Below are 9,320 nucleotides of genomic sequence, written 5' to 3'. Positions count from 1 at the left end.
ATGGACTGGTGCATGTTTAGAGAGAAGACGGTGTATGTGGCGCGGGGTAGACCCAGGAAATGGAGTAAGATTTGGAACCAGTGGAACTCCTATCGTGGAAATATATGCACGCCTCCATTCGTGGAGACTCCAGAGGTTCCCCTTTCTCCTTGATCCGACATTCCAAGTCTTGAGTTACTTCCATGATTATTGATTTTGTTTCATCACTGGCCCCCCCCTCGCATCAATGATGTTTTGTATTATATTGTACTGCAGTTTCCTTCCTCCTTGAACACATGGCCGAATGTATTGTCTTATTGCCTTGTGTATATGTCTTTTTTCTTTAATAAAAAGTTTTTTTTTAAAAAACTAATCCGACTCCGAGCTGGTTCCCGCCTGTCCCGCCTGTGCTCCTTGTCTCTTCTTCGAACTCCGGAGCGTCCGTGGCGATGAGGGAGGGCTCCAATGAACCTGAGCTCTTTGATTCTTGCGTCTGCCTCTTGTGTTCCCTCAACCAAACCTTAAAAAAGGTTGGTTCTGAAAATTGCCCGAGTGGTTGGGTTGAAAGGGACCCATTGGTCCCATTAGTCCCATGGGGCCTGGAGGAAACGGAGGTTGCCATGGGTTCGGCTGCCACCATGGAGGATATTGATTAGGTGGACCTCCACGCCATTGTTGTTGAATGCCCCTTCCTCTCCATTTTCCATGTTGGCCACCCTGTACAGATGTATCAGAGTCGCTGGAGGTGTTAGCGTCTGAAGAGGATAACCCATACGTAGATCCCAATTTCTGTCCTTTGTTGTTATAGACAGGGGGAACATAGGTATCGCTAGTATAGGGATATACTTTTTCAAATGAAAATTTTTCCAGGTCTTTCTTAAATTTTTCAATTTTTGTAAAGAGAATATGGTCCTTGAATTTCCTATTCGTCTGGTTTGTTTCTTCTTGATTTTTATTGAAAGAAGTACTAATGGTGGTTTTTATTTGGGTCTCTAATACTTGTATCTCTATGAGGATGGTGTCTGCTACGCGTTTAGCTGTTTTGATGATTAATATTAGCCAATCACGCGTGCAGCGCCATGCAATCATAGACCAATCTTTCAAGAATAGCTTATCTTTGAGGAATAACCTTGGAGCATTGGTCACTATCAGGCCAGAGGGAGCACAATTACCTCTAAGATATTCCGCCATGGTTAGGCCATGGACAATGGTTCTCGAGTGTGACTTGTTAAGACCTAGAACTTTAAACCATTCATCCTCGTTGTTAATACTAGCGGTTGGAAGGCTATCTAAAATGCAAGGATTGAGAGACAGAATTGACTGTAATTCATTGTCGTCATACGCCAAACCATCATTTTCTGCCATATTTGTCAAGGGAACAGAGAGAGAAAGAGAGAGAAAGAGAAGAGTGAGCGAGAATGTATCCACTAAACGTAAAAGGCACCCGGACTGTGAAGATACAGAGCAAATAGGCACACCACAAGCGTGACCTATACGGACCTGTAACAAATCAGGACACCTAAAAACAGTACCCGCAGCCGGAGCTGCACATAAGAACAGAACACATCAAAATTGGAGGAGGGTCATAGGCCAGGGTTTACCGTCTCAACAGGATATACAGCCCCAATACTAGCTAATCAAAAAATACACGAAATATCCTGTAGTCAACACCCATCAAGATAAAGAACAACTATACAACTGCCTAGACTGATACATAAAAATACACAAAATTTGTACGGATTCCCATCACTCACCGGTCCCGGTGACATGCTTCATCATCTGGGGCTCCTTTTGAGGGCTAAATAATTTTCCAGCAGGTGCTGGAATGTGAACCTCCAATCTTAGCACTGGAAGTCTAAGGAAAAGAAAGCTGGGTGGGGACTTACTTTCTAGAATAATGAAGAATGTTTTGTCCAATTAAATCCCTTTATTTCGTAGTCATGTGATATTCACGAATGCCAACGTAATCACAATAACGGAAAATGGAATAAAACTGTGTTGAAATCTAAATGGAGATATCACTTTATATCTTATTAGTAAACTACTGATCACAAACATTAATTACAATATGTGTATATATGTTTTTTAGATGTTCTGTTTTTTGCAAGATAGAAAATGTCTATTAGTTTCGAATAATCTCAAGTTCCTGGTCTTTGCAAAGGGAAAGTAAGTGTGTTTTGTCAGTAATTCCACATTCAAGTAAGATCTGAAATGCTTGATGAATGTGAATGCATGATTGACCTATTTGAGTGCCATTTGTAGTGACTATAATGAGTGGGTTCTTTGTTGTCCTGTCTTGATGGGAGGAGAATACATGGCTCTCCCTTTATATTTTTGTAAGTATACACCTCTTTGTAGTCTTATTTTCTTCTCTATAGGAGAATGTTATCACACATTTATGGATAAAGTAGCATGAGGAACAGTCACACTGCTGAAATGTACACAACGTCTCAGAAGATATTTCATCCTGGTCCATTACACAGCTAAATGGTACAATATGCACTACACATTTACTCAAGTGAGATAGCACTTACTAATCAACCAATGGAAGGTACTCCAGTTGGGTAGACATTTTGTGACATGCTGTGTAAAAATCAAAGGTTACAGGGATGTTATAGTTTGGAAATAGAACTAAAAAAACACTATTATTCACTGAAAAAAGCAAAGGTAAGAGGGATGCTATAGTTAGGAAATAGAATTTCAAAAACCTTTGAAATTCACTGAAAAAAGCAAAGGTTACAAGGTTGTTATAGTTAGGGAATAGAATTTAAAAAACCTTAGAAATTCGCTGAAATAAAAACCCAAAGTTTATAGGGACGTTATAGTTAGGCTCAGATTTCACTTGTACAACATCTGTGACATTTAGCAGTTATAAGTAGCTGACCTAACTAGAACTTATGCACCTGCAATGCACTGCTTATGATCTTACATATTCCATCCCTCATGACATCACTGATGATATCTCAGATGACATCACTGATGCTATCATCCACATAATCACTCAAACACCCACTCACACACACTGCATGTAACCTCTCATATACCCACACAGCCACTCACAAACCCGTTCACTCCCCCATAGAGCCACTCACCCATACAACCACTCATACAGCCACTCAGCCACACACTCACCCATACAGATACTTGGATACCCACTTGTTCACCCATACAGCCACCCACTTACCCATACAGACTCTCAACACAGCCACTCGCCCATACAACCACCAGTGCACCCACTCACACAACCACTTTTATACTCATTCACACATCTATACAAGCACTCACCCATACAGCCACTCACACCCCAACTCAGTTAACCAAACAGCCACTCGCACAGCTTCTTAAACATCCACTCACCCACCCTTAAAGCAACTCACACATCAATACAGCCACTCACTCACCCATACAGCTGCTCACACACACTCACTCACAGATACAGTGACACAACCACTTAGATCACAAATGTTAGAAACGGTATCACTTCGTATAACAGAAAGAATAGTAATTTAACGTATGCAGTAGCTTAGTATATAGATTTAAGTCTCAGAAATGTTTACAAAATGCTTACACTCACTGTATGATGCCATCAGTGGTGTCAGTTGAGATGACATCAGTGAGGTCACTGACCATGTCATGAGTGATGTAACATGTGAGGTCCAATTCATTTTCCAAAATATCCCCTACCTCCACTCATCCCAACCCTTTTGCTTAACTACTTGAACTCCTGATCAACTCTTCCCAAACTCTTCCCTCCTCTATCCTATCCCTCCAGCTAACAGTCTCTGACTCATCCTAAAGCTTTTACTACTGTCTGACTCAACATAAAAGGTTTACTACTATAAACTCCCAAGTAATCATGTCTAAACTCTTCCCTCCTGTATCCACTCTCTATCCTATTCATCTAACTAACAGACTCACATGTCTACAGCTCCCACCACTCCCAATAACAATATATATTTCCCTCTACTAATCCACAACCAATCCACCTTTAGGTTTCGGAGTAGCGTGCTTCTTGCCAAAAAGCACTTCAATGCCTTGTCAGAGGTAGTAAGCGCTACATAAATACAATTACAATACAATATCACCCAACAGTGCACACTAAATGTGAATCATGGCACTATCACCATCTTCACTTTGCTAAGTGTATAGCTTGAAATAAGTCTCCAATGTTGACAGGTACTATCCCATATAACTGTAAACATTGCAAATGCAGACCAACTGTAGTCAATCAAAAATTTCACATCCATAACAAACACCCATATTAAAAAAACCTTTAAAACCCAAACAAAATGTTACATTGATAGAACTTCATTTAATAAAATGAAGAAATAGACTGCCAAACAAGCAAGGACTTTCAATGTATGGTACCCCTGGCACGCCATACCCTAAGCTGTCCATTAACAAGTAATTTTTCCAATCATATGTGTGCATAGCTCAGATTCAGCACATACATTTAAGAGTGCCATGAAAGAGCACCACCAAACCCACCTACCTGCATACTGCAGTACCTTCAGTCTGCAGACCTTAGTACTCACATCTCCAAGATATATTTCCTTCCTCTGACTTTACTGACACTTTAGATTTTACCAGTTATATTGCCACTTTACCTTCAAAGCCCAGTGTTCGGCCTAGGATTAAGAAAATAAACCTTGTTAATGAACTTGCATTAGAGCAGCAAACTGCATAGCTCATTCCAATGGTGGTGGTTTAGGCAAATCAAAACTAAAACTTCTCTTGCTGGTCAACAGCGCCTGCTTACTAAAGGAAGCTTCTGAGGTTTAGTAAAGTGCCCCTTTTTGCATGGTTACACCCGACTTTTTGCCTGACATCTGATGCTTCTTCACTTGATGTGCACTGGGTCCCGGCCAAACAGGTTCTAAGGGCCTGTGTTCTTTACCAAAACTGTACCTTTGTACCCACAATTGGCACATCTCTGGACACAGATAAGCCCCTTGTGAAAGATACCATGGATACCAAGGGCATTGTGACCAGGGAAGGCCTCTAAGGACTGCAGCCCCTATTGTGCCACCCTTAGAGACCCTGTCCCTTGATGCCCACACACTGCCATTTCAGTCTGCGTGTTTTGGTGCAGAGAAAAGAGAAGAGTCGATATGGCACACCTGTGTGCCATGCCTGCAACCCACTGCCTGAAGCCTACATGGAAAGCACACATGGAAAGGGGAAAATGCCTCTCTGGATTGTTTTTGTGCAGTAAGGTGCATCTTCCTGCAAAATAAAGTCTGCCTGCAACAGAGGCTGCTTTGTACCATGGTGCAAAGGTGCTTACGTTGGAGCTAGGCAGCAAATTGAATGACAGCGCAGGTGGAAAGGACAAGAATGCACCGTGTTTCACAAATGTGGTGTATTCCTGCCCTTTCACATTGGCTTAAGGCAGCACAGTGAGAAGACTGGAAGCAGTGCCCAACACCAGTCCACTGTATATTAGGCCCCTAGTGCGCAAATGACCAATGCAAAATGCTGAGAGCCACTACAAATAATTGGCAATTGAGTACGAAATTATAGAGCATGATTGACTTAACTATGCAGCAGAAAGGCAAATAATGGATATTACGAAATGAAACAAGACTAATTTTGCAGCACATTTTGTCCTATCTACCTATTGGGACATTTTAAACAGAAATGTGTAGTTTTGAATTTAGGTGACTCATACTTTTGCGTTCTTTGCAAAGTGTAAGGGTGCACAAAGTGTCCATTCATCGGAGCACAATCGCAACCTCCCACAATGTACCCTGTTCCAAGAGTGCCTTCTTTCCTCAGAACTTGAGAAACCCCCATCTCTCAGACACAAATCATTGAAAATTAACCATTCCCATTGATTTACAGAATATTAGAGGGTAGATGAGACACCCTTCAGCTGGAGTCAGGTCAGTGTGCCAGTTGTGAGTGAGTTACACTTTGTCCCCAGAGCTCAAAATTCCCCATGCTTTAGCTTCAACATTTCACTATCCTCTGTCGATACATCAGAAAATCAGTGAATGTACCGAAGGTGGGTTAAAAATCTCATGAAAGGCAAGAACGGATCATAGCAACGTCAATTAGAGCTCCCAGTAACCTCTGGTTGATATGTTGCTGACGCGGGCACTCAGACCTCCCACAGAAGTGGTGCAACATTCTTTTTGGCACAAGTGTTGCAACGCTGGCTGGTAGGAATTTTGTGGATTCCGAAGTTTCCATCTTAGAAATGTAAGGAAAATGCATACTTTCAGGCAAAGTTTAAGATTTGCAGGGCATTGTGGGCAAGAAAACCTTGTGGAATTCACAAAAGGCACACTACCCTGGAATCCCCTCAAAAATGTCAGCAGTTGGTTGCTTTCATGAGTGGCGGCTGATCATGGCCCTACATCCCGCAGCTACCCCTATTGCTGATCTTTCTACATGGCCCTTTAGGGCCTTTGCTGCCAAGGTTTCTTCGCCCACCCACCCACCCAAGTGAGGTACTATATTTATTGGGAGACTAAGGGGAATCTTGTGTGGTATGGCTCACGCAGATGCCAGAAGTTTTCCTCACAGAAATGTGAGGAAAATGTGTGTTTTTAGTCAACATTTGAGGTTTGCAGGGCATTGTGCGTATGAAAATGGTTTGGAATCCTTGCGAAGTCACCATCCTGAACTCTCACAGATGTGTAGTTTTCATAACTGTCTGGGTCTGGGAGGGTTTTCCAGGTGACAGTATACCCAAGCCAGAAAAGTGCCGTCATTCACCATTACAAGTGGGATGATTTGGGGAGTTAGCCACAATCTCCTGGCCCATATGTAAAAACAACACCCAAAAGAATCATATGTCCTCTCGATGGTAGGGCCTGATGTTAGGATGGGCCAGACCAATCCCACTATTTTATTTTAAAAATATACATGTCGGCCATAAAGTGGGCTTTCTGCCCCCACACCTCCTGTCTGCCCCTGGGGGGAATGGGAGAAGACTGGTTTGTCCCTTTTGGGGTGGGTGTGCGGCTAGTGCCAGAGTGCAATACCCGCAGCACTTTCTTTAGCCCCGAAGGTAAAATCCCTGTTACATGGAGCTTCTACCCTCCTCCAGTGCAAGCTTGGGGCAAACTCCACTATTGGGACAAGCTTCCTATCTGCCCATAGAGGGAGCAAGAAAGACACTATCAATCCCACTGGGGCAGGGGTATGGCCAAATGCCAGAGTAGGCCGCCCACCCTTTTGTTGGTTTTGGTGCCATTTCAAAATCCCTGGGGCAGATTCACAAGCCCCTTGCGCCACTTTTGCTTCACTTTTCTCAATGTTAAAAATGACTCAAAAGTGGCGCAATGGGCTTGTAAATCTGCCACTTGGTGTCTAGTGAGCGGGGCAGAAAGGCTACCTGCTTTGTTATTAGGGTGGGGGCATGTCCATGGTGGACAGCCCCCACCTGTATATATATTTTTTTTTATTCACTGGTGTCTAGTGGGCTTTCGGCCGAGCACCACAGGGGCCTTTAAATACATCCAGAGTGTCGTGCAATGGTCTACACATGCACTGTAAAGGTCATGCTGGTGTTGCCCATTGGCTGACCCTTGCACTTAAAAAGTTAAGTGACTTTTGTGAGAAGTTGGCCTGATATGCAGTGCTCACTATTCTAGTGATCACTATGTATCAGTCCAAACAACCCTTATTGATGATTGGTTGTAAGTCAACCTTATAGACCAGCTATCCTAGTAGCATGGATACGAGCAGTCTAAGGCTAAGACTCTAGAGGGCGTGTTAAGCCAGCTGTTTTACCATCACATTACCCCTTGAACACCAAGTAAAAGGACACCACACAAGTTGTTATGAAAATAAACAGTATATTTATTTATAACAAGACTACCCTGGCTCTTTATGAGACAGGGAGCTAAGCACACAACAAAACTCTTATAAAAATACTTCAAGTTGCACAATTTACACAAATGCCCGAGGGGCACGAAAAACCATATACTACAAAAGTGGAATGCGAATTACTAGCAGGTAAGTAACGATTCTCAGAGGCTTTGGGATCGCTAGGACTGGACTACTGAACCTTTAGATTACTAGCAGGAGGCCTAGGGAACTCGGGTGCAGAGTGTGCACTCTCACGCGGGATGCGGGACAAAGTCTATGGAAACTAGAATTCACAAAGTTACTCTTCTCGGGCGAACCCGACTAGCTGGGACGAAAACGGGAGTGGATCCGAACACTTGGAGTGTTGGACTATGCTGGGGCACCGGAGTGCTGGATTTACCTAGCCCAGGGGCTGCGGCTGCATAGGGTTCAAGTTGCGTCGGAAACCCACGTTGACGGACCAGGAGCCTGAAGAAGAAGTTGCTGGCAGGCGGCCAGTGAAGAAAAGTTCGAAGAGATCCAAGCCTGGATCAGGGAAGAAGAAAACCTGAAAGCAGAGGGGACCAAGTTCTGAATCACTAGCCAGTGATTAAGTGGGCACCAGGATGGCACCGGGCGAAGTCACCGCAGTCAGGTGAGTGGGCGCTGCTGGGCTCTGCAGTCTCTCGGACCAGGAGGCGTTGTCGGCGACCAGGATGGAGGTGCGAGCTGTCCCACGAAGGTTCTTGCTGTCGACGTCGCTGGACCCAGGATTGGGGCAACAAGTCTTGGCAAATGCAAGGCCCACGCGGTGGACCTAAAATGGCGTCTTGAGTGGACCAGGAGGGCCCAGGATACTTCTCTGATGGAGGGAAGCAAGGGCCAGTCTGGAGCCACCAGACCAGCAGTGTTTGTCGTTGTGGAGCGTCGTGAAGGGGCCACTAGCCAACGGGCAAGCGACCTGGACAACGCGGTGAGCAGCAAAGAGCAGAAGGGCCCCACGCAGATCTCGTGGATGCAAGGGGCTGAACTTCGGTGCTGGAGCTGCTCAGGGTCGGGGCTTCTCTTACCCCAAAGCACTCGGTCGAGGGTCACTCGGATGTCGTGCTGGACAAGCGTCGTGCAGTTCAGAAGATGGCCGGTCCCTCGAGGTCTCGTCGCACCCACGGATCACAGCTGGGCTGATGATGTAGGTTGAGGTCAGAGGTGCCAGGGAAGCCAGTTCTCGTCGTGATGAAGCAGTCTTGATCCGAAGGAGAGACTGGCAACAAACCGCGAAGCTTGGCTGGTGCCTGCTGCTGCAGGGTGACTACTCCTTAGTCACAAGGGAGAAAATCTTGCGTAGAGTCTTGAGTTCTTCTTGTAGAAGGTCGGTTCAGGATTCAAAGATTGATCTAATTTGGAAGGGGGCCTGCTCCTACCTTTATCCTGCAAAAGGGGGCTGGCACGCGACTAAGTCCTGCCCTAGGGGTGGGACTAGGAGGGGGGTGGTTACACCCCTCTCCTTTGGCGGGCTTTCCCCAGCTCAGGGTCTGGTGTGC

This window comes from Lissotriton helveticus, chromosome 11, assembly GCF_964261635.1.
Source record: "Lissotriton helveticus chromosome 11, aLisHel1.1, whole genome shotgun sequence".
In the NCBI taxonomy this organism is placed as follows: domain Eukaryota; kingdom Metazoa; phylum Chordata; class Amphibia; order Caudata; family Salamandridae; genus Lissotriton; species Lissotriton helveticus.
The sequence above is the reverse complement of the archived record's forward strand: the minus strand, read 5'-3'. Positions refer to the sequence as shown.